The sequence below is a fragment of the Thamnophis sirtalis genome, unplaced genomic scaffold (genome assembly GCF_051295495.1).
Source record: "Thamnophis sirtalis isolate CommonGarterSnake01/CBP01778 unplaced genomic scaffold, rThaSir2_p1.2 scaffold_6, whole genome shotgun sequence".
NCBI lineage: Eukaryota > Metazoa > Chordata > Lepidosauria > Squamata > Natricidae > Thamnophis > Thamnophis sirtalis.
Genome location: NW_028261386.1, coordinates 13,471,060 through 13,496,001, shown reverse-complemented (window position 1 = coordinate 13,496,001; position 24,942 = coordinate 13,471,060). Strand labels below are relative to the sequence as shown.

Here is a 24,942-nt window from a genome sequence, read left to right as displayed (position 1 = left end):
CCCTTGCTCCAAAGCAATCCAACATTTTGTGCAAGCCCAGTTAAGACTTATATATTCATGTTTACCCCAAAGTAAATTTAATTAATTAATTAAATAAATAGGTAATTTGACACAGGGAAGCTCACTGAGCAAGCAACAGAGAGAGCAAAGAGCAAGTTTCAGTAGAGTTTGGCAGAAATGTGAAAGCATGTAACTCAAAGATGCAAGAAGAACAGGAATCACTCAGTGCCGGTGCCAGAGAGTGAACAGCAGCTCCCTAAGCAAACTATGCCACAGGACATTGCAGAAGACACTTGAGACCCCCATGAATCAAAATAACCCAAGAACCATCCTAAGAAAGAAGATGTATGTCATGATGAGGGATTTCCTTAAAGAGGAGCTAAAGCAACTGTAGGCAGTTGTGATATGTTGTTGTGTATGCAGACATTCACAAAGTGACTGTGTATATCGGATGTGATGAAATTACCAAAGGAAGTGAATCTGGGAAAGCCAGATTCACTTCACAACTAGCGTGTTTCCCTGAAAATAAGACAGGGTCTTATTTTTTGACCCCCACTCCAAATAAGCACTTGGCCTTATTTTTGGGGAGGTCTTATTATTTTTGAAGGGCAGGAGGCAGCAAACATGGTCAACTCATGGCTGCTGACATTTTGGAGAGGGCTTATTTTCAGGGAGGGCTTATTTTTTTGGGAGGGCTTATTTTGAGAGACCGCCTGCTGCCAATTACCTTCCAAAGACCCATTAGATCGCACAGGTTCGGCCTCCTCCGGGTCCCATCCATTAGCCAATGCCATCTGGCTATGACCCGGGGGAGGGCCTTCTCTGTTGCAGCTCCGGCCCTTTGGAACGAACTCCCCGCGGAGATTCGGACCCTCACCTCTCTCCCTGCTTTCCGAAAAGCCGTTAAAACCTGGCTGTGTCGGCAGGCCTGGGGTTGATGAGTTCCCTTCCCCTCTCGACAGGTGTGGTTGTTGGTCATTTTAAATGCCTATTTTGTACTTGTATGTTTCCCTTGCCCGTTTAAGTTGTTCGCGGCCCTGAGTCCCTTTTTGGGAATAGGGCGGCATATAAATAAAATAAAACTTAAACTTAAACTTAAACTTTTAGCACATGCGCTCAAAAGCCCGATTGGGCTTATTATCTGGGGAGGTCTTATTTGTGGGGAAACAGGGAAGGTTCAGGAATGGGCTGCTGGGAGTTTGCAGGGGTTCAGGAAAAACTCTAGTTAATATTCTGTGCAGTTCGGAGAACCCCCAAATCCCACTCCTGGCTGGACCCACCCTGCCAATCCCCTCCCCTCCCAGGAGTCCCCATGTGCCCCTTTTTGGATGCAGGTAAGTGCAGGGCTTTGGGAGGGCGAAAAAGGGGCCTACTGGAAGGTTGGGAAGAGGGCCTCCGGAGCCTGGGGAGGCCATTTTCGCTCTCCCAGAGCCTTGCGGAAAACCTCCGAAGCTCGAGGAGGGCAAAAACATGCCCCTCCCCCCGTGGTGCAGAAAGCCAACCAAGCCACGCCCACCATGGCCATGCCCACCCAGCAACAATGCAGAGAACCCCTTGCTAACATTTTTGAAGACTAGGTTACTAACTTAACAACTGCAACAATTCACTTTACAACTGTGACAAGAAAAGTAGTGAACCCCAGAATTTTTGGCCTCAATTGTGGTCGTAAGTCAAGGATTACCTGTATAGGTTTCTTATGAGAAACTGTGGCATTTGGACCTCAACAAAGCCTTTGATAAAGTGCCTCATAATATTATTCATAAAACGTGGGCTGGATGATACTATTATTATTATTAGGTAGGATCACCGTTGGCTGAGTGTTTATTAATGGTTCCATTTCACCTTGAAAGGAAGTATTAAGTAGAGTGCCATAGGGCTCTGTGCTGGGCCCCGTTTATTAGTGAAATAGATGAAGGAATCAAGGGAACTAACTAACAAAGTTTGCAGAGGTGGAAGAGGTGGTTAATTTAGATGAACGAGAAAAGATTCAAAAGACAAAGTTGAGCAGTCAGCTAAAATGAACAAAATAAAATCTAAGTGAGAAAAATGTGACGATCTTCATCGCTGTGCAAAAAATAAATATGGGATGGTGGACTGGCTTGACAATAATATACAGAAAAGGGATCTGGATATCCTTGTTGAGGGCAAGTTGAACCCAGGCCAGTAATATGATGAGGTTAAAATGTTATGAATATGAAAAGGTTATATTGCATAGAGAGAATAAAGAGCCCAGATCATGGGGGGTAACCAGTAGTGGGATGCTGCCGACTTAACAAATGGTTTGGTGAGCACGCGCTTTGCGCTCACACGGGCCTAAAGCTAGAAGCTCAGCTGCTTACCTTCCAAGTCAGCAATGGTAAGTAGAACAGCGAGGGTGGGGGAATCAGCTGTGCCACACGATTGAGATGAGATAGAAAGCAGGAAATAAAGGAAAGGATAGATCGGGGATTGGTGGGCGGAACCAGCTGATCATCAGAGCTACCGGTTCGCCTGAACCAGTCCGAACTGGCTGAATATCACCTCTGGAAGTAACTATTCAATTGCACCCTGTCCTGGTCAGATCTTGCCTGGAATATTTTATTTGGTTCCAAGCACTACTGTTAAAAAAAGAACACATTTAGAAGACAAGCTACCAAGATGGTGAAACCAAGGACAAAAGGGATTTCAGTGGTGTTTTGCTTGCAGAAAGAACACTGATATGATAAAATCTTCCAATATCAGAAGGATTGCCACAAAAAGATGGAGACTACGTAAAGCAGGGGTGTCAAAGTCACATCATCACGGCAGCATCACGTGCTCCCGGCCTTCCGTAAAGCGACCAAGACCTGGCTGTTCTGGCAGGCCTGGGGCTGTTGATTAATTTCCTGTTGATGGAATGGATGTTGTGTTGATTTTAATTCTGTAATTTTAAATGTTTTAAATGCTTTTACTTGTTGTGAGCCGCCCAGAGTCCCTAGGGAGTGGGCGGCATAGAAATTCTATTAAAGTTTAAAGTTTAAAGACTTCCCCCTCCTTCACTAAACTGGGTGTGGGCGTGGCCAGCACATCAGACATGAAATCCTCTTACCTTCGCTACTGGTTCGAACCTGGGAGTTTGTGCGCTCTCACTTTGCTCGTGTGCGGTGCTTCTGCACATGTACAGAATCTTCTGTGCATGTGCAGAGCATCTGTGATGATGAGTGGGCGGGTGGGTGGAGCCTTCCACCACTGCCACTACTGGTTCATCCAAACCATGGAGAACCGACAGAATACTACCTCTACAGCATGTGACACATCTGGCCTGTGGGCCGGGAATTTGATAGCCCTGACATAAACTATTGGAGACGTTTCTTAACAGCCTCTGCATAACAGTCTGGGAAGAGCCGTGTGGCACAGTGGTTAGAATGCAGTACTGCAGGCTACTTCTGCTGACTGCCAGCTGTCAGCAATTCAACAGTTGATTCTCGCAGGCTCAAGGTTGACTGAGCCTTCCATTCTTCCGGGGTTGGTAAAATGAGGACCCAGATTGTTGGGGGCAATATGCTGACTCTGTAAACTGCTTAGAGAGGGCTGAAAAGCACTATATAAGTCTAAGTGCTATTGCTGTTTGGTCAATAACTGACACAACTTTCATTCCACATTTTATCTCCAACAATGATTTGCATGTCATGTTAACATCGCATCATCTTCCTATGGCCATTTCAATCGCATCAATAGAAGAGCTGAAATAGAATCAGCATTCACTTCTTTTGAATGGCAGTGGAACTTATACATTGCAAGACTTCCCTTAGAGGGCCATTAAACATCACAAGAACAAAGATATTGATAAAGCCAGTCATAGAACTGCTAGATGAGCTATCAAAGCTTTCTGGGATTCCACCACTGTTATCGTCCTGAGCTCCAGAGGGGTCATGACAATGTCATCTTTGTTTATTCAGAATCAGCAGAAAAACCTCCTGCAGTATGATTAGCTTGATAGAAAGGTGGCCACATCTGGTTTAGATGTGATGAGAAATTGCACCCTATCTAGATGCCATCACAATGAGATGCTCAGGTCATGTAACTCGGAGGTGGTATTCAGCCAGCTCTGACAGGTTCTGGAAAACTGGTAGCGGAAATTTTGAGTAGTTCGGAGAATTGGCAAATATCACAACTGGTTGGCCACGCCCCCATCTATTCACTGCCTCCTGAGTCCCAGCTGATCAGGTGTCCCAGCTGATTGGCTGGGTCTTTTTCTCTTGCCCTGCACAGGAGAACGGAGCTGGAAAGCAGGTTAGTGGGGTGGGAAGGGAATGGGGATTTTGCAGTAACCTATCCCCAGGAATGGGGAGGAAATGGATTTTTCAATATCCGTCCCCTGCCATACCCACCAAGCCATGCCCATAGAACCGGCAACAAAGTTTTTTTGAATCCCACCACTGATGTAACTATGATCAAGAGTAGACCTTTCAACAATACACCCCCATAGTAGGTTCAGGTTAGGCATCAAGAGGAATTTCTGACTGTATGAACTATGAGCCAGGGGAACAAGCTGCCATCTGAAATATTTTCTCCCTTATTGGAAGTCAGAACAGTTTGAATTGTCATTGGTCAGAAATGCTTCAATGGATCCTGCATTAAACAACATTTGAAGTATATGATTTCTAAGATCTCTTTCTCTATTCTATAATTCCTGTTTTCACAATTTAGGAGGCTGTTAGTTTGCTGCTTTTAGGAAAACAGAACTCTCCATGTCCCTGTTCTGGTCACCTTTTTTATCAATATGAGATGAAACTCACAACAATTGAGTTTTGATTATAGCAGGAAAACCTGCCATCCTGTTGTTCTTTTCTGGGAATGTGCACATGATTTGTAGTATATTTAACCCAGTATTGTTGATAATGACTGAACCAACTCTCCTGGATTTTAGGCACATTCCTTGACATACCTGGAAATGTTGAGACTGAACTTCAGATTATGTGCATGCGAAAAAAGCATTTGCCTCTGAGCCCCATCCCTAGTTATAAATTCAAACTGAAAAATGTTCCGATTGGTAGTTTTACCTAGGGGTGGGATTGAAAAAAATTAGCAACTGGTTCTCTGCCCAATTGTTGGGTGGGCGTTGCCATGGGGGACATGGCCTACTCAGCCTCCTGCAGCATGGCAGGGGGGGCTCTTTCCTCAAACCTCTGGGAGGGCAAAAACAACCACCCCTGGGCTCCGGAGGCTGGAAACAGGCTGGTTTCCAGACTTCTGGAACTTCTGGGTGGCCTGTTTTCCACCGTCATCAGGCTCCAGAGACTTTCCTCGAGCCTCCAGGAGGGCAAAAATGGCCTGTGCCAGGCTCCGGAGTCCCTCTGGAGGCTGGAAACAGGCCCTTTTCTGGACATCCGGAACTTCTGGAAGCCCCTTTTTTGCCCTCCCAGAGCCTCTGTGCAGGCCCTGCACTTACCTGACATGATGAATGGGCTGTGTGGAGTCTCCTGGGAAGGGTGGGGTGGGGTGGGTGAGGCCAGCCAGTCCTTCCAACTACCGTTTTGGCGAACCAGATGCAAAATTAGCATCTGGTTTGCCTGAACTGGTCCGAACTGTCTGAATTCCACCCCGGTTCTACCTCTATGCCATTTTGGTATATCGATTCTCCAAAACATTTGTAAAAAGAGACAGTTCAGCAGACATACAGGTCAGTATTTCATTCACTTAAAATGCTTTTGCCAGCCATTAGTCTATCTATGAACATCCGCTTTGGACAAGTCTATTAATAGAAAGCCTGATCATAGTTCTAAGTACTGAAAGTTACACTCAGTTCTCTAATATCTTAGCCATACAGTGCAATCTCATAAGGTCATCATTTGGCAGTAACTTCACATCTTTATCTGGGTCCCAGCTGCCCATGGGACCAGTCCGGATAATTTGGACTTGGATGCAAAGTTTCAAATAATTCAGCCACCATTCACTGATTTCAGAAAGATGTATCCTGTCTTTTCTCACCATAAAGTTCTGAGATTTCATTAACTTCTACTCTTAATTTTAGATGTGTATAAACAAACCAAGATTTGTATCAGGTCTAGCTCCAGCTACTATGCTTTTTAGCCATGGCCAGAAAACTCTCAGCTTTGACTAGATTTTTCTTGTTCTCTCTTTTTAATCTAGTCATCAAGACCCTAAAATTTCTTACTCTTGTGTTCCTCATATAGAGATCCCTCTGAGCAGACTATATTTTCACATATTTGTTGGAAAGACTGCAATATTGGAACCATTAACATCATTTATTTTTTATTATTTTATTTATTTAGAAAATTTAGGAGCCATGGTGGCGCAATGGTTGGAATGCAGTATTGCAGGCTAACTCTGCTCACTGCCAAGAGTTTGACTATGACCAGCTCAAGGTTGACTTAGCCTTCCATCCTTCTGAGGTTAGAAAAAATGATTGTTGAAGGCAATAGGCTGACTCTGTAAACTGCTTAGAGAGGGCTGTACACAGGGGTGAAATCAACTTACCTTTGCTACCGATTCGGTAGCAATGGGAGCATGTGCAGGAAATCCTGCTTTCTAGCTAATATAAATCGTGTGGCACAGCTGATTGTTGGAAATACCAGTTCGCCCAAACCAGTAGCATTTTTTTTTACTACTGGTCCGGGCGAACTGGTAGCATTTTTACTACCGATTCGGGCGAACCGGTCCGAACCAGTAGCATTTCACCCCTGGCTGTAAAGCACTGTGAAGCGATATACATATACATTTAAGTGCTATTGTTATTGGTACTGCTATTTTTTCACCAGTTCTGTTTCCATTTGACCCATTGAAGTCTTCTGTCCTGGAGAGAAAGAACTATGAAATGAGAAACAAGGTTTTAAAAAAGACCTTCACCATCAAAGCAAATAGATTAGGAAATATAACTACATACTATGTTGTTGTTTTTTCCTCTGCAGGAAAAAAAATCACAATAAATTATTAACTCTCAAGATCTAATCTTTCTAAGCCAACATTTTATCACCCAGTATCTGAGGTTTATAATAGTAGGAACATTAAAAAATATAGAGAAAGTCCCCCTCCCCACCCCCCCCCAATTGCCCAGGGTAGTCTAGATATATACAACAGTGTCCACAGAATGCTGACTGGTGAAAGGAGAGAGAGATGAAAAGTTGGCTGGCGAGGAAATACCGTGAAAGAGGATTCAACTAAAGCCGAGCGTGCTACAGAATTTTGCTCCACGTCCCACTTGTGTAATAGGATCCAATAACAATCCCGCCTGATGCCATGATCTAGTTCAAATATCGTCTACAACTGTTCTCACAGTGTATTCGCTCTCCTACTTCTATCGTTGATATGTTCCAAGAAACCTTTTGGGGAAAAGAACACATGACTTGTCAGTTATATTTGGCGACTGAATTTCTGCAAGCAATTAATTTGCTCTCTTGCTTCTGCATATCCTCAGGAGTCCCTTGGATAAGGGACTTGCTTCGGCATATTCCCCGGAGTTCCATCAATTATTGTTGTTTCACATAATCTTGTCAGTAGAAGATAATTTCAAAATGGAGAGTTTGATCTATTGCAGTTGTATGCCAACAATTAGCAGGTAGACAGATCGTAACTTCTGAATATAGGAAATTAAGTTTCAAGTTCTCCTAGCCAATTAAGTTTCCTTTGTTCTTCTCAATTTATAATGGCTTCTGGGCTCAGATTTTTGGCTAGCTCAGTTCTGGGACAGCTGACAGTCTGTACCTGTATCATTCTCTTCATTTAATCCAGGACTGTCAAACTCCCAGCCCATAGGCCAGATGCATCACGTGCTGGCCACGCCCACGCCCGGTTTAGTGAAGGGGGGAAAAGTCCCAAGAGGTCATGTGATGCCGCTGTGATGACATGAATAGAATAGAATAACAGAATTGGAAGGGACCTTGGAGGTCTTCTAGTCCAACCCCCTGCCTAAGCAGGAAACCCTACACCATTTCAGACAAATGGATATCCGACATCTTCTTTAAAACTTCCAGTGTTGGAGCATTCACAACTTCTGGAGGCAAGTTGTTCCACTGATTAATTGTTCTAACTGTCAGGAAATGTCTCCTTAGTTCTAAGTTGCTTCTCTCCTTCATTAGTTTCCACCCATTGCTTCTTGTTCTACACTCAGGTGTTTTGGAGAATAGTTTGACTCCCTCTTCTTTGTGGCAGCCCCTGAGATATTGGAACACTGCTATCATGTCTCCCCTAGTCCTTCTTTTCATTAAACTAGACATACTCAGTTCCAGCAAACATTCTTCATATGTTTTAGCCTCCAGTCCCCTAATCCCCTAATCATCTTTGTTGCTTTTCTCTGCACTCTTTTTATAGTCTCAACATCTTTTCCGCATCGTGGCGACCAAAACTAGATGCCGTATTCCAAATGTGGCCTTACCAAGGCATTATAAATTGGTTACACATTTTCACCCAGATTCCTCAATTCCCTTGTTTTTTTACACCAATATTAAAATAACCTCCAGATCTGACTGTTAATTTCGAAACAACGAATTCATATGATGGTGGTGATGTGGTGGCATATCTCCTTTCACGTCGAAGTAGTCATTGACTTATGACCACCACTGAGCCCCACATTTCTGTTGCTAAGTGAGACCATTGTTGGAGTTTTGCCCTGTTTTACGACTGTTCTTGTTGCAGTTGTTAAGTGAATCACTGCAGTTAAGTTAATAACACGGCTGTAAAGTGAATCTGGCTTGCCCGTTGGTTTTGCTTCTCAAAAGGTCATAAAAGGTGATTACATGACTCCAGCAACCGCCGTAAATATGAGTCAGTTGCCAAGCGTCCGAATTTTGATCATATGACCATGAGATGGTGCAACAGCCACAAGTGTCAAAAGTGCCATCGTAACTTTGAACAGTCACTAAACGAATGGTTGTAAGTTGAAGACTATCTGTATGCCATATTTGCTCAGCCCTGAATTTAAGATGATTCCCTACACCAGAATGACTTTAAAAACCTAATCCCATTACCCTATTTTCAGTTACTCATCTCAGTAAAAAGAAAAGGTTCCACTCGCACATATGTGCTAGTCGTTCCCGACTCTAAGGGGCGGTGCTCATCTCTGTTTCAAAGCCGAAGAGTCAGCGCTGTCCGAAGATGTCTCCGTGATCATGTGGCCGGCATGACTCAACACCGAAGGCGCATGGAACGCTGTTACCGTCCCACCAAAGGTGGTCCCTATTTTTCTACTTGCATTTTTACGTGCTTTTGAACTGCTAGGTTGGCAGAAGCTGGGGCAAGTAACGAGAGCTCACTCTATTACGCGGCGCTAGGGATTCGAACCACCAAACGGACAACCTTTCTGATCAACAAGCTCAGCATCTTAGCCACTGAGCCCTTATTAAGACTCATCTTAAGACTTAATTATTTTGAAAATAAATTATTTGGGGGGGTGGGGTAAAAACCTAGTTTTTGTTTCAAGTAAGGACAGTATCCATCCATACCTTAATTTCACATTCTAAGAGTCTTCTCTGCATCCCATCATAGAATTAAATGAGACTTGGGAGAAGATTTTTTTTAATGGTATCCAAACTGAAAAGATACGTCACTTGATTTACTAGAGTGTTTTTTTTTAGTCCTTTGCTTTTATTTTATAGCTCTTTGAAATGTATCCTTGCTTTAATATGCACATAACAGAATCGAAGAACAGAAGAACAGAGTTGGAAGGGACATTGAAAGTTCTTGTCCAGCCTCCTGCTCAGCCCAATTCTATATAGGTAGTCCTCAACTTATGACCACAAGGGAGCCCAAAATTTATGTTGTTAAGTGAAAAATTTGTTAAGTGTGTTCTGCCCCATTTTACAACTTTTCTTGCCACAGCTGTTAAATAGGGTAACACGTTTTTTTTTAGCAAATTTGGCTTCCGTCATTGACTTTGCTTGTCAAAAGGTCACAAAAGGCATGACTCCAGGATGCTGCAACCAACATAAATATGAGTCAGTTGTCAAGCATCCGAATATAAATCATGCGACCGTGGAGATGCCATAACAGTCATACGTGTAAAAAAACGATCTTATGTCACTTTTTTTCAATGACGTCGTAACTTTGAATGGTCACTAAATGAAGTGTTATATGTCAAAGGTGACCTGTAGCATTTCAGACAAAAGGGTGTCCAATCTCTTTCTGGTTTTAACTTTTGTTGTGTGAAGGGTTCAGAGATTCAGAATATCAGAGGGTGTAGAAGTACAATAAATATGCAAGTAAATAAATAAAAATGTTTAGCCATAGAGAGCTAAATATTTTAGCCTCACCTTATTCAAATGCATTTGGATTAGACATAAGGTGTGCCACTTCCAAGAGTTACCGTATTATTCGGAGTATAAGAACGCACCTTTTTCCTTCCAAAAAGAGGGTGAAAATCTGGGTGCATCTTATACACTGAATACAGCATTTTTGGCCTACTAAAACCCTGCCCCCTTTGCAAAAATGGATGTGCAGAGGGATTGGGAGGCTTGCAAAGTACTCCTAAGGGCTGGGGAGGGCTAAAAAGAGCAAAACCGGGCCGTTTTTGCCCCCCCCAGCCCCCGGGAGCACTCTACAAGCGTACCCAAAAGCTTTGCATGTCCTTTTTTTTTTTTTTTTTTTTTGCAAAAAAATGAGGCATGCAGAGGGTTTGGGAGGCCTGCAGAGTGCAAACACTTTTTTTTAAAAAATTACCTCTTCATAATCATGGTACGTCTTATACTCCGGTGCGTCTTATAGTCCGAAAAATACAGTAATTTATAGTACTTGAGTGGAAAGTGTTAAAACTTCAAGGCATGAGAGAATGCTAGAAAATTCACATAAACATGTTGCCTGGCATAAGGAGCAGTTGGAGTGTATGGCCGCAAGGAAGGAGAAATTATTTTCCTCCAAATCCCTCACTGTTGGGTATACTAGCCATAGGTATCTGGTAGAAGCCTTGATGACATCACAATAATAATTTGCATGATGATCAACATGATGTCGCTCTTTTTTCTTTTGCCTGTCCTCCAGGCACAGATGGCTGAGTTCTTGGCTGTTGAAGATCGGCAACACCTGGAGGGTGGCAGATTGATCACCGTCATTATATGGTACTACAGGCCTTTTTTGTGCCTCTTAATCCTTTTTTAAATACATTTGGATCAGCCCAACACAAGCTTGTTTACACAGAGCCATGCTTTACTTGTCACGGGTATCTCTGCAATCCAAAGCACAGGGTGGAACACTGACTAATCCACCAGGATGATTTTATCTACAGTGTTTCTGGCCTGCAGCCAAGTCACCCTTTTCTTTCCAATAATTGCTGGGGTTGGGGTTGGGGGGTGAGGGGAATCCTTCCCCATAGGAAGATGGAGGAAGAGATATAATTCCAGGTAGTTCATGTACTACACATCCGTGTACATTCTGTTTGGGGAAGCGCTGGTTCTTTTGCAAATGTTGGCAACACTGCCATCTGCTCTCACATTTGTGCAATAAATTGCATAAACATGGCAGGTCTTAATGCAAAGAGTTCTCAGAGGTGTCCCAATGGAATGGAAGAAACATGCTATCTTTTGAGGTTAGGAATCTGAAAGTATATTTTGCTTTCCTATAGGTTTTCTATATAAAATGTTTCTCTCAGCAAAACGATCCATTCCCAACCTGGCTCTCTTCCGGTGTGCCAGATCCCACAGCCAGCTCATTGAAACCCTGATTGCCATTCTTATGGACGTGTTTTACACTGATGCACATCTCTGTGACTCACTGTTAGCTTAGAAACCTCTACCTGCAGGGGTGTCAAACTCAAGGCCTGCGGGCCGAATCTGGGCCACAGGCTGCTAAAATCTAGCCCGCGGGGCCAGCTTAGAAATAACAAAGGACTAGCCCGCGGTGCCTCTGGCAGCCAAAACAGGGCAGTGGAGGAGCGTGCACCCCACCCTACACAGACACCATTTTTGGCCCGGATGGTCTCCTGCAGCACTCTGCTGGTCAAAATAGGGGTAGGGGCATGTAGAGCAGTGTTTTTCAACCTTTTTTGTGCAAAGGCACACTTTTTTCATGAAAAAAATCACGAGGCACACCACCATTAGAAAATGTTAAAAAAATTTAACTCTGTGCCTATACTGACTATATATAAAGTAATTCTCCCACGGCACACCTTACACTATGTCACGGCACACTAGTGTGCCGCGGCACAGTGGTTGAAAAACACTGATGTAGAGGCTGTGCGCGGGCCCCCAGCATCCCGTTTTGGGAGGCAGAGTGCTACAGGAGGCTGTCCAGGCCGAAAATGGGGTACAGGAGGGGTGCGTGTACCACCACCCCCATTTTGGCCAGCAGGGTCCTGTAGGAGGCATCCGTCCTGTTCCTCCCTCAGGGGAGAACTACAATGCTGATCTGGCCCTTGAAGAAATCCAGTTTGACATCCCTGATCTAGAGCATTAAACCCCAAGTAACAGATCACCCCTACATACAAATGTATAATCTTGCACCTGACTCTTAATATCTTTAATCTGTACAAATTTGAGAAGAAGGTATCTCAGTTTCCAACCAGAGGTTCCTCCCTTTAGGGAAAGCCCATAAAGCATTTTTTTCCCCCAAATAAGAGACACCCTTGGCTGAAGGTATCCGGTCCAAGACACAAAAGTGGCAAAACATATATTGTGGCATCATAATGCAAACCCCCGCTTTTCCAACTTGTGTTGCAACATTGCTTGTAATACGTAAGTCCTTTGGTTTGCACTTTGCAGTGAGATGTCACAACACACGTTTCATCATTTGCCCCTTGCGTCACCCTTGCAGAGACCAATGCATCTGGCTTTTGAGTGATGTGCTATAGATTGTACTTTTAGAAATAGTTTGGGTCAGAACAAAAATAAATACTAAAAGAAAATAACTGTAATAAAGAAATAAATACAAAATATAGAATAACAGAGTTGGAAAGAACCTTGGAGGTCTTCTAATCCAACCCCCTGCTTAGGCAGGAAGAACTACACTATTTCAGACAAAGAGTTACCCAATCTCTTCTTAAAAAACATCCAGTGTTGGAGCGTTCACCACTTCTGGAGGCAAGTTGTTCCACTGATTAATTGTTCTAAGTATCAGGAAATTTCTCCTTAGTTCTAAGTTGCTTCTCTCCTTGATTAGTTTCCACCCATTGCTTCTTGTCCTGACCTCAGGCGCTTTGGAGAATAGCTTGACTCCCTCTTCTTTATGGCAGACGCTGAGATACTGGATAATGGAAATAGAAAACAGAAATCATTGAGGGTGTTCAAAATATAAAAGTTACTTAAATTAAAAGAAAAGGAAAAGCTGCCTGCCATTCCTTTACGGCTAATACTGAACCAAAACAAATATGAAGAAAATCATGTATCACTTTAGTATTTCAAAAACTGACTAAAATTGCAGTTGATAAGATTTAACAGTCAAATTAATGAAAAAATATCATAAGAATGAACAAGAATTCTAAATTAGTACTGTTATGGTCAATGTTTAAAGGGGCTTTGAAGCCATGTTAAAAGAAATCTGAATTTGACAAAATGATAGAATGACAGAATTTGACAGAATGTGTGCAAAATTATAGTCCATTAAAGCAGTGGTCCCCAACCTTTTTATCGCCGCGGACCAGTCAGCCTTTGATAATTTTACCGTGGCCCGCTGAGCGCGCGCAGGGGTGAGGGGGCGTTGTTCGCGACGACACATTGATTGCGTACCTGCGCGGGGCTCTCTTCCCTGGAGCCTTTGCGCACGGCCCAGGAGCTTTTGCGCACGGCCCAGGAGCCTTTGCGCTGCAGCGATCATGTCCCCCGGCCGCTGCAGCGATCATGGCCCCCGGCCGCTGCAGCGATCATGGCCCCCAGCCACTGCGCGGCCCGGTGCCAGGTACTCCATGGCCCGGCACCGGTCCGCGGACCGGGGGTTGGGGACCACTGCATTAAAGGTCTCAAAATTAAAACTAATAATCAGACCGCAGAAGTTACTTTTGACATTTACATATTCCCAAAATTAACTTAATAATTCAGCATATACCACGTCTCTATATTCAGAAGGAAAGCCACCTTTGTCTAAAAGAATGGTAGTAGATAAAGTCATCAGTAAGTAAAGCAGCTGTCATGTTGACAGGATGCAACACCCATGTTTTCACTTTGTCCAGCAAGGTGTAGCGCTTAAGCCAAATTTGGCTGCTCTTGGATGATTAAATGGGATCAGATATGGTTAGTATTGGATGGAAGGCTTCCAGAAAGTTCCAGGGCATGTTTTTTTTTTTTTTTAAAAGACTGTGGCATTGGTAAACCAGAAGCCTTCTCAGCTCAGGGGAGATGATACTTTTTCACCAGTTTTTTCTTGCAACAACATGAGAAACTCTTTTCTTCTATCTTGTTGGAGTCAGTGGAGGTACATTACTGTTTTCACATTGTCATCTTGATATTATTGTTCTTTTGTTACTTTCCATCTTGCGGAACATTTGGAGTTATTCGTTTTGCGACAGATGGAAAGGCAGACCGCTTGAATATGAGAATTCAATTCCTGCTCTTCCCCGTAGAAGCGAATTCCCCATGTTGAACTTATTGCCATCGAAACTAGTGGAATTTTTACTTATGGACGAGGAGTGGGAGAAATGGATCCTGGTCAGAAATGTGCCTATGTTATCAAAAGCATAGCTAGCTCAAATTTATAACAAGATCTCACAGGTTGGGCCTCCTCTGGGTGCCGTCGAGCGGACAATGCTGGCTGGCGGCCCCCCGGGGGAGGGCCTTCTCTGTAGCTGCGCTGGCCCTGTGGAACGATCTACCCATAGAGATCCGGACCTTTACCCCTCTCCCGGCCTTCCGTAAAGCCACTAAGACCTGGCTGTTCCGGCAGGCCTGGGGCTGTTGATTAATGTCCAGCCCCACTTACACTGAATGGATGATGTGTAATTTTAACAATTGTACTTTTTATTTTTAAATTTTTAAATGCTTTTTATCTGTCTGTAAGCCGCCCAGAGTCCCAAGGGAGTGGGCGGCATACAAATTTTATTAAATTGAAATTGAAATTGAAAATCTAAGGCCTCCCTCAGCTCCTCCCACTAGGGAGGCTTGAATTAGGAGCCAGAGGTGGGCTTCAAAATTTTTAGCAAGGAGTTCTCTGCCCGGTTGCAGGGTGGGTGTAGCCATAGTGGGTGTGGCTTAGTTGGCCTCCTGCACCATGGCCGTTGGGGGAGAACGTTCTTGCCCTTCCCGGAAGGGGAGGCTCTGGAGGCTTTCCTCAAGTCTCTGGGAGGGCGAAAACTGCCTCCCCAGGCTCCGGAGGTTTCCAAACTTCTGGTAGGCCTGCTTTTTGCCCTCCCCAAGCCTCTGCACATGCTCTGCACTTACCTGCATCCAAAACGGGCTGCGTGGGGACTCCTGGAAAGGGAGGGGTGGGTGGGGCGAGCCAGGAGTGTGATTTGGGGGTTCTCCGAACAGCACAGAATCTTAACTAGAGTTTCTCCCGAACCCCTGCGAATCCTCAGCACCCCACCCCTGATTAGGACTTTTACAAATCAAGGTGGCCTAGCGGTTAAGATGCTGGGCTAGTCGACTGGAAGGTTGGCAGCTCAAGACCCAAGCTTGGCGTGACGGGATGAGCTCCTGTTATTTGGCACAGCTCCTGCCTACCTAGCAGTTTGAAAGCATACAAATCATCTTCATTTAATGACCCCCATAATCCTTTGCGGGGTGGAGTCTGGGCAGCTGATTGGAGCTGAGTGTTTACTGGCTGAATGCCCTTCCTGTCACCAATGCGAGAGAGGAATATCTGCCTCTACCTAGGATAGAACTCCCATCCTTCCGATTATGAGGCAAGAGCTCCACCTCTAGGCCACTGCGTCACTCCAGTTTGAAGGCATACAAATGCAAGTAGATAAATAGGTACCACTTTGATAGGAAGGTAAGAGCATTCCATGCTCCTCCATATATATTCCTGCTGGCCACATGACCACAGAAGTATTTTTGGACCATGCTGGCTCCCTCAGCTAACAAATGGAGATGTGCAACACCCCCACCCCTTAGAGTTGGATACAACTGGACAGGGGAAACCTTTACCTTTGCAATGCATGTATCTCATAGTACATGCAGTCCTTGGGTTATGAAGCCACAATAGTGCATTAGAGTGGGAATGGGTCCAGGCAGAACACCTGTTGGTCCCTCCTTAGAGAAATGATGTATTGTTTGGGGTTTGCATATAGGTTGTCTTCAACTTATGATCTGTTGCTTAGCAACTGTTTGAAATTATGACGGACTCCCCAAAAGGTGTTTATGACCCGGTTCCGAAGTTCCAATGGTTGCCCCCCCCCCCCAGGTGGTCATATGATCACATTTTGGGCACTTAGCAACCAGCTCTGACTTCAGACTGCCTTTTCTATGATTCTTCCTGTTTCATCCCATTCATATCTGTCTATCTGTCTGTAATAGATATTTGCCAGTAATAGACTATTCAAACCTAGAATAAATACTCTGTAGCCAAATTGTCTTCATCATCATTTCATTGCCCTGATGGGCTCTTTGCTGATAACACCTTTGAGGTTTGAGGCCATGCTATGATGTCATCATGCTGGTGAAACAAATTATGCACTTTTCATAACATCATGTTGAGTGTGACACTACTTGTCTCTCTATTTCCTCGACAGATGTCCCTCCCTGCAGCTTCAATATTTGAGACTTACACAAATTTTACATTGTCTTCAGGTTTTCAGAGGACACATTTGTATGTATTACTCTATCACAAGGCGTGCAATCTATATTCACATGGGAGGCCCATGCATGTTCCCAGTTTTTTAGAATAACTCTTTGCTGAAATTTGTCTGGTACTGGCAGTGCAAAATGTTTCGGTTTTAGGAACACCTGTTCCAATTTTGCAGCTTTTTCATACTGACAGTGCCAATATTATGTATTATTTAACTTTTGTGTGACTAATTTCATCATGATGATCTGTCAGATTTTTTGCATGGCTAACTTTTGGATAATGTTCACAGAAACATGGAAAACTGACGGCAGAAAAAGATCCAGTGGTCCATAGAGTCTGCCTTTTGAATTTTTTGTTTGTTCTTGTTTTCTTTTTAATTAATTAATTTTTACATTATTAATTATTACTTTTATTTATTTATTTTACTATTATGGTGCGTCACACAGTCAGCCAGATGTTCCGACTGGATTTGACATTTTTATCCATCTACTACTTGGTTTATGTTGTATGTATGTATGTATGTATGTATGTATGTATGTATGTATGTATGTATGTGTGAATGAATGTATTAAATTACACAGCCTTAAAACTGAAGCCAGCATTAAAGAACATTAAATGACTCCTAAGTCATCACACCTAGTTTAAAAAGGCACAGATCTTTCTGATTGCATTCACAATATATGCTTACAAACAATTTACCTAACGTTTGTGGTACATATGAGGTCACACTAAAGTATAAAATGGTAGCCTGGACTGTGTTCAGTAAATCATAGAACAATCAAACCCATTTTAAGCTTGAATCATAGAGCAAAGAATCATAGAGCTGAAGGGAACCTCCTACCTTCCCAATGAAATGGTTCTCCAGTCTATTTTTGAAAATTTCCAATGATGGAGCACCCACAACTCCAGAAGGCAAGCTATTCCACTGATTAATTGTTCCAACTTTCAGAAAATTTCTCCTTACTTCTAGGTTGGATGTCTCTATAGCAAGCTTCCTCTCATTACTTCGTGCCCTGCCCTGAGGTGCTTTGAGAATAAGTCAATCCCTTGTTCCCTGTGACAGGCACTTGAGTACTGGAAGCCAGCTATCAACCCCCCCCCCCCCAATCTTTCTCTACTTGAGACTGGACCTACCTAATTCTCTCAACTGTTTGTCATACAGTTTAGCCTCCAGACACTTTTTCTCTTACATGTCGTGTCAAGCCACAATGTAAAAAAAGATGTGGGGACTCTAGAAAGAGTGCAGAGAAGACCAACAAAGATGATTAGGGGACTGGAGACTAAAACATATGAAGAACGGTTGCAGGAACTGGGTATGTCTAGTTTAATGGAAAGAAGGAGTAGGGGAGACATAGCAGTGTTCCAATATCTCAGGGGCTGCCCCAAAGAAGAGGGAGTCAAGCTATTCTTCAAAGCACCTGAAGGTAGAACAAGAAGCAATGGGTGGAAACTAATCAAGGAGAGAAGCAACCTAGAACTAAGGGGAAATTCCCTGACAGTTAGAACAATTAATCAGTGGAACAACTTGACTCCAGAAGTTGTGAATGCTCCAACACTGGAAGTTTTAAATAAGATGTTGGATATCCATTTGTCTGAAGTGATGTAGGGTTTCTTGCCTAAGCAGGGGGTTGGACTAGAAGACCTCCAAGGTCCCTTCCAACTCTGTTATTCTATTACAAGCCAGCCAAAGTCAGGAAAGAGCAACCCTAAACTATAATGGCTCCTTTTGCCATTTATATGCAGAGGGACGTTTCTTTCTTTTGATCCAGCAGTAAGTTTCCTCTGGTTCTACGAAGAGGTGGAGAAGAATAAACAAAAGCCTGTTTTGCCAAGGAGTGGGTGGCGAAGGGGGAGCTGCCTTTAGATTGCAACCAAGCCTGAAAAACCTTGTCAAGGTTATAGGTCCCATTAAGGCATTAAGCAATGTGCTTCTGGAATACGCTGCAGGGAGAAAAACTAATATACTTTAGCTAATCGGTAAATATGCAGGTTCCATTAGGGCTTCCTGATCTGAGCTAGTAAAATTGGGATGATCATTATTGAGTAGATTTTGTAGCTCTTCCCTGCTCCTTCATAGTTCTCTGGAGATTACAGTCAGATCAACTTTTCACTGCCCGTTAATGAGTTTACCTTCATGTTGTTGCTGGTAGGAACTGGAACAAGAGCCCTGGAAGAAATCTGGAAGTTTTCCAGAGGAAGAGAGGGAGTGGTCACATGTGGGTATTCTCAAAGCCTGATTGGTCCAAAGACTGAGAGCAAACTCTTAAATACTGGTGCCTTCCAGTCCTATCCCAGTTTCCTCTCAGTCTTTCTTGGTCCAAGTACTGTTTGAGAATATTCCATAGGTAGGCTTTGTTTCATTGCAATCTGGTTTTCTTTTTGGCTTAATTGGGCACCTTTAAAGTTTACAAATTCTAAACTCTCGTTGCTGTGGTCCCAAGGGACAGTCCTCTGCCTCGGGCGGTTGGGGAAGGGCCCTGTGGGGCATCCAGCCTCCCCCCCATGGGCCCGGAGCCTCAGCCCTATCCCCGGGATTGCGGGGGTGCCAGCTCCAGGTGCAGCTTCTGGGAAGGCAGCTTCTACGACCCGCATCTACAATTCCACCTGGGCGGCCTTTGTCCGGTGGTGTTCTCCTCTTGGCATTTCTCCCGACAGGGCCACTATTCCTAACATCTTGGATTCCTGCACAAGGGCCTTAACAACGGGCTTTCACAGACGTTGTGTCGCCAGGTGGTGGCTTTGTCTTCGGTCCTGGGGTGTGTGGGGTCTTCTTCTCTCTCTCAGGTTTCCCTGATTCTGTAGGGGGTGGCTGATCTCAGGCCTCCCTCCGTCCACGGGTTCCCCACGTGAGATCTTCCCCTAGTTCTCAGGGCTTTGACGGCGGCCCCGTTCAAACCTCTTCGGTCTGTTCATCTGTGGTTCTGGTCTTTGAAGTGGTTTTCCTGGTGGCGGTTGCCTCCGCCCGACGTATTTTGGAGTTGGGCGCCCTGTCTTCTGGGGCCGACCTTTGCCATCTTCTCCAGGACGGGGAGGTGCTTTGCCTTGATCCTACCTTCATCCCAAAGGTGAACACTCCCTTTCATAGGGCTCAGGAGATCGTCCTGCCCGACTTTTGCCCGGGCCCATTCCAATGATAGGGGGAGGCTCTAGCATCAGTTGGACATGCGTCGCACTCTGAGGATTTACCTCTGGCGGACCGTGGGGGTCCGTAGGTCAGAGGCCTTGTTTGTTTCGTTCCAGCCGGGAATGTTTGGTTCTGGGGTGTCCTCGGCCACCATTGGCCGTTGGCTGTGTCAGGCCATTGCAGGGCCTACGGAGCAGCTGGCCGTCCGTCCCCATTGGGCATCATGGCCCGTTTTACTAGGAGTGCCGTGACTTTGGCGGTGTGGGCCATGAGGGCCCCGTCTGCTGACGTTTGTTGTGCGGCCACTTAGGCTTCTCTGACGTCTTTCACCTGACGTTATCATCTGGACGCCTTCGCTTCAGCGGACGCGTCATTTGGTCGGAGGGTCTTGCAGTGGGTGGCGGCTGATGCTCCCCTTGGGCCTTAGTGGTTTCCTGTTTTCCCTCCCTGAGACTGTAGCTTGGGTATGTCCCACATGTGATCACTCCCTCCCTTCCTCTGGAAAAAGAACATTGGTCTTATCTGAACGTGTCTTTTAAGAGGAAGGGAGGGAGTGGTCACAGCCCGCCCTAGTGATTTTTCCTTTGGGGCCAAGGGGAGGGCCCGGGTGGTTCCTGTGGGGTTTTGTTGTTGTTGTTGTTTTTTGTCATTTCAGTTCTACCGTTCGCCTTCGAGGAAACTGGGATAGGACTGGAAGGCGCCAGTATTTAAGAATTTGCTCTCAGTCTTTGGACCAATCAGGCTTTGAGAATACCCACATGTGACCACTCCCTCCCTTCCTCTTAAAAGACACGTTCAGGTAAGAGCAACGTTCTATTTCAGTTAACTTACAGGAAGCAGATTTCGTGGAAGAGGAAAATGTCCGCTGTTCAAGCAAGCTGTTTTGCTTTCATGGTAATTGACAGGACATCAGAGATAAATTTAGTCTGGCCGCTGTCCTATTTCTCTCAATACTCAGCCTGTACATTTGGATATGTGAGACAAGCAAGGTTACGCAAAAGCATATTGCAATGTTATTCCATATTCCACCCTGCCAGAGATTGGAGGAGTGTTGGGGATAGAGGTGCTGATAGACCTTGGACTACCAAATTATTCAGATTAAAGAACGGAAAGAGATTGCCAAATTATCCAGAAGGGTTCTCCAAAAAGCATATTCTTTAAAATGCCAACTATGTTGGTGTAACAATGCTTATAGTTTACAATATCATAAGAAGATATTGTAGAAGGGAAAAGGTACAGGACAAGGCAATTGTTATTACTAAAGGAATAGTTTATTAAGAAAGACTTCGAGGGTGGTTAATTTGGAGAGTTTGGGAGAAAGGAATTATTAGGACTCCAGTTCCCCCATTGAAACTGAATGGTGAGAGATTCAGGATCAATAAGAGACAGCACAAGTAGCTGCAAATTGTCACTGGTTGTTTAGTAACCATTCAAAGTTATTTCTCAGCGCTTTGGAGTGTGATGTTGCTCAACAATGGACTGGTGATAGTAGCTTTAAATGACTAACATTTATTTTATCACTCTGTCCTCGCGATGATAGTTTCTAGCTGATATCTCCTTACCTTGCAACTTCCCCATTTCACAATACAACGGAAATGTACAAAATATATGTCTTGGTGCTTGTGTGTGATTCTCTGTGTGAGAATAGGAAGAAGACTTGTGAAACCAAGTATGGAATTGGTGCTTACTTTGTAGGGAAAGATGTAACCAAGGGAAGACCTACTGCTGCCTTCCTCTCCAGATATGTAGGACATTTCCAATAATCTCCTCCCAGCATGATATTTAGTTTTGGAGGGTATCAAGTTGAAGAAGACAGCTGGAATCTACTCATGATGGTAAGATTTCCCCTCAAATACTGTTTGCTTCTGCAACAGCAGAAAAGAAAATACAGTCTTCCTTCCTGTCCAAAAACTGGGATTCACTTTTTATGGTTTAAATACACTGCTAGGAATCTAAAGACTAGCTCTAACTCCAGTTAAGGGTAGCCGAGATAGGGCATTCATGGATTATTTCAGTGTGAATTTTCCTAACTTTATACTTTTCAGTTAATACAATAGCAATAGCAGTAGACTTATATACCGCTTCATAGGCCTTTCAGGCCTCTCTAAGCGGTTTACAGAGAGTCAGCATATTGCCCCCAACAATCTGGGTCCTCATTTTACCCACCTCGGAAGGATGGAAGGCTGAGTCAACCCTGAGCCGGTGAGATTTGAACCGCTGACCTGCTGATCTAGCAGTAGCCTGCAGTGCTGCCTTTAACCACTGCGCCACCTTGGCTCTATGACAGGTAGTCTATGACTTACTATCACAACTCATCAAATTTGCAGATGACACCAAGCTGGCAGGAATAGCCAACACTCCAGAAGACAGGCTTAAGATACAGAAGGATCTTGACAGATCTGAACATTGGGCACTATCTAACAAAATGAAATTCAATGGTGAAAAATTAAGGTTCTATATTTAGGCAAGAAAAACAAAATGTACAGGTATAGTATATGTGGTACCTTGCTCAACAGTAGTAACTGTGAGAGGGATCTTGAAGTCCTAGTGGACAACCATTTAAATATGAGCCAGCCGTGTGCAGCAGCTGCCAAAAAAGCCAACACAGTTCTAGGCTGCATAAACAGAGGGATAGAATCAAGATCACGTAAAGTGTTAGTACCACTTTATAATGCCTTGATAAGGCCACATTTGGAATACTACATTTAGTATCGCCACGATTTTCAAAAGATGTGGAGACTCTAGAAAGAGTGCAGAGAAGAGCAACAAAGATGATTAGGGGAGGAACTCTGTTATTATATTATATTATATTATATTATATATTATATTATATTATATATTATATTATATTATATTATATTATTATATTATTATATTATATTATATTATATTATATTATATTATATTATATTATATTATATTATATTATATTATATTATATTATATTATATTATATTATATTATATTATATTATATTATATTATATTATATTATATTATATTATAATATTAATTACATTATATATTCTCCACAAACACAATATCAAGACAGCCTTCAACACTTACCAAAAAATAGCCAACATCTTAAGAAACCCCAAAGACAAAATCCAGCTAGAAAACCAAGGAGTCTACGAAATACCATGCAAAACCTGCCCTGCAACATACATAGGACAAACGAACAGGAGAGTAAATGCATGCATCGCAGAACACAAGAACGCAGGAAGAAAAAAAGAAAAAACTTCCTCCCTTTTCCAGCACCTTAATGCTACAGGACATGAAATTAATTTTGAAGGAACCAGGTTAATCTCCAAAACTGAACACTTCAACAAGAGAATAATTATGAAAGCTATCGAAATAGAGAAATACCCCCACAACATGAATAAACATGACGATACCTCCCACCTACCAGACATCTGGAAACCAGCCATAGTCAACAAACGATCCCCACCCACCACCCAGCCATTACAACACAAAACAACAAGGGAAACACAGCCAGCACCAATCAGCACCAATCTACCAATCATAATACAACCACTTGGCCAATCATTCCACTTACTGAAACAAAGCCAGCATTCCACACACACCCCACGAAGATTTATAGAAAGATGGCAGCTCCGACCACGCTTTAAGCCCAAAACCCAGCCTGAAGATGGCAAGTGAGACCTTGCCGAAACGTTGCCAAGACAATCTCAATCTTACACGGGAAAAGACCCGAATACAACAAGACCAGCATATATAGTCTCTCCTTCATACCCATAGCCCTGTGAAATGCTAGTGTGGATATCCAAAGTGTAGAAGCTATAATGGAAATATTGACACAGCGTTGGTCAGCTGAGGAATGTCCAGCATTTTGGAATTTGGAAGTAAGAGCTGGCTTTTTACTGCATCCAAAGAAGTCAATGATTTACCGTGGATTATTAATCCTTCACGTCTTCAGGATGTCAGCAGTTTCTGAGTTCAAGTAGACTTCCTCATTATTTTGGCTTCTGATCCTATTGTGAAATTAATTTAGACTGTGTGAGATGGAGATGAGCATAAACCCTGCCCTAATATTTTCAAATCTTGAGCATTCCTAATTTACACCTATAAGAAATGGATTGTTCACAAGAAATGAATATAAGCACCACAATTCTGGTGACATCTGCTGGTTGATTGAATTATCAGCTCTCATGTGAGCTGGGGAGTTGAGCAATTCTTCCATTAGAATTGGCCAAAGAATAACCTTTCCTGTTGTATAGTTCTTGTGTGTAAAAAGGCAGAGACTTAATCACACAGACACAAACACACACATAAACCACCTTGACTTTTTACTCTCTTCTATGGACACCTTTGTGACTATGGAGATGTTTATCAGTGGGTTGGGCATTGAATATGGTAGAGTAACTGAAATTTTTCCTGGTTTGATTGACTTCAATTAGAGATGGTCCCCCACCCCCCTGATTTTACTCTGCTAGTTGTTGCCAACCATAGGGGTGGTGCTCATCGAGCCAGCATTCTCCAAAGATAGTTCCATGGTCATCTCCCCAGCATGATGTCATGAAGCACCGTTGCATTCCCACTGTGTCAGGCCTGCAGCGGTTCCTTTAAGAATCTTTGGCCTGCCACACACTCTCTTCCAGCTTCATCTTTAGTATGCATATTCATTAAGGGGGGGAATAGCAAGGGGTAGAATGTGTTGTTTTCAAAATAAAAAAAATCTTTTCTAGAAGCTCAAGGTTATTCTTTTTCTCCGTACCTCTGCACCTGAACAGAGCGAACTGGGCGGAGATGCCAGCGTGGAAGAAGAAGATTGGACCATGTGATGGATTTGTGGGTGTGGGGACAAGATCATGAACTTTCAACTGGGTGGAATCCCAGGAAGTGTTTCAGAATTGGGATTCCACAATGCCAACATGTCTGATTTATTAAATTGGAACTTTAAGGATAGTTTTGCCTTGGACTCTGATTTAATTCTGCATGATATTTGGAATGCTGACACACTGAAGAAATACCTATTTATTTACTCGCATTTTCATGCTTTTGAACTGCTAGGCCTGTGATGGTGAACCTTTTTTTCATGGTGTGCCACAATTGTGTGCGTGCACACTATAGCGCATGCACAAATGCCCACACCAGTTCAATCCTCACCTACCTGCCCATGCACGCGCGACCCTTCCCCAGCCTTCAGAGGATTTCCTGAAGTCTGGGGAGGGCGAAAAT

At 43.6% G+C, this 24,942-nt stretch overlaps 1 long non-coding RNA gene across 2 annotated transcripts; it reads right to left on the bottom strand.

The window, feature by feature from the left end:
* Positions 1–10,641: 10,641 nt before the first annotated feature.
* On the bottom strand, positions 10,642–21,506 carry LOC148044854 (uncharacterized). 2 transcript variants are annotated; one of them, XR_015697119.1, is made up of 3 exons: positions 21,433–21,506; positions 12,932–13,146; positions 10,642–10,992 (listed from the first exon to the last, which is right to left on the bottom strand). It is a non-coding gene; the product is annotated as an uncharacterized LOC148044854 (long non-coding RNA). The 2 variants fall into 2 exon arrangements; XR_015697118.1 differs by lacking the exon at positions 21,433–21,506 and adding an exon at positions 18,751–18,823.
* Positions 21,507–24,942: the final 3,436 nt, after the last annotated feature.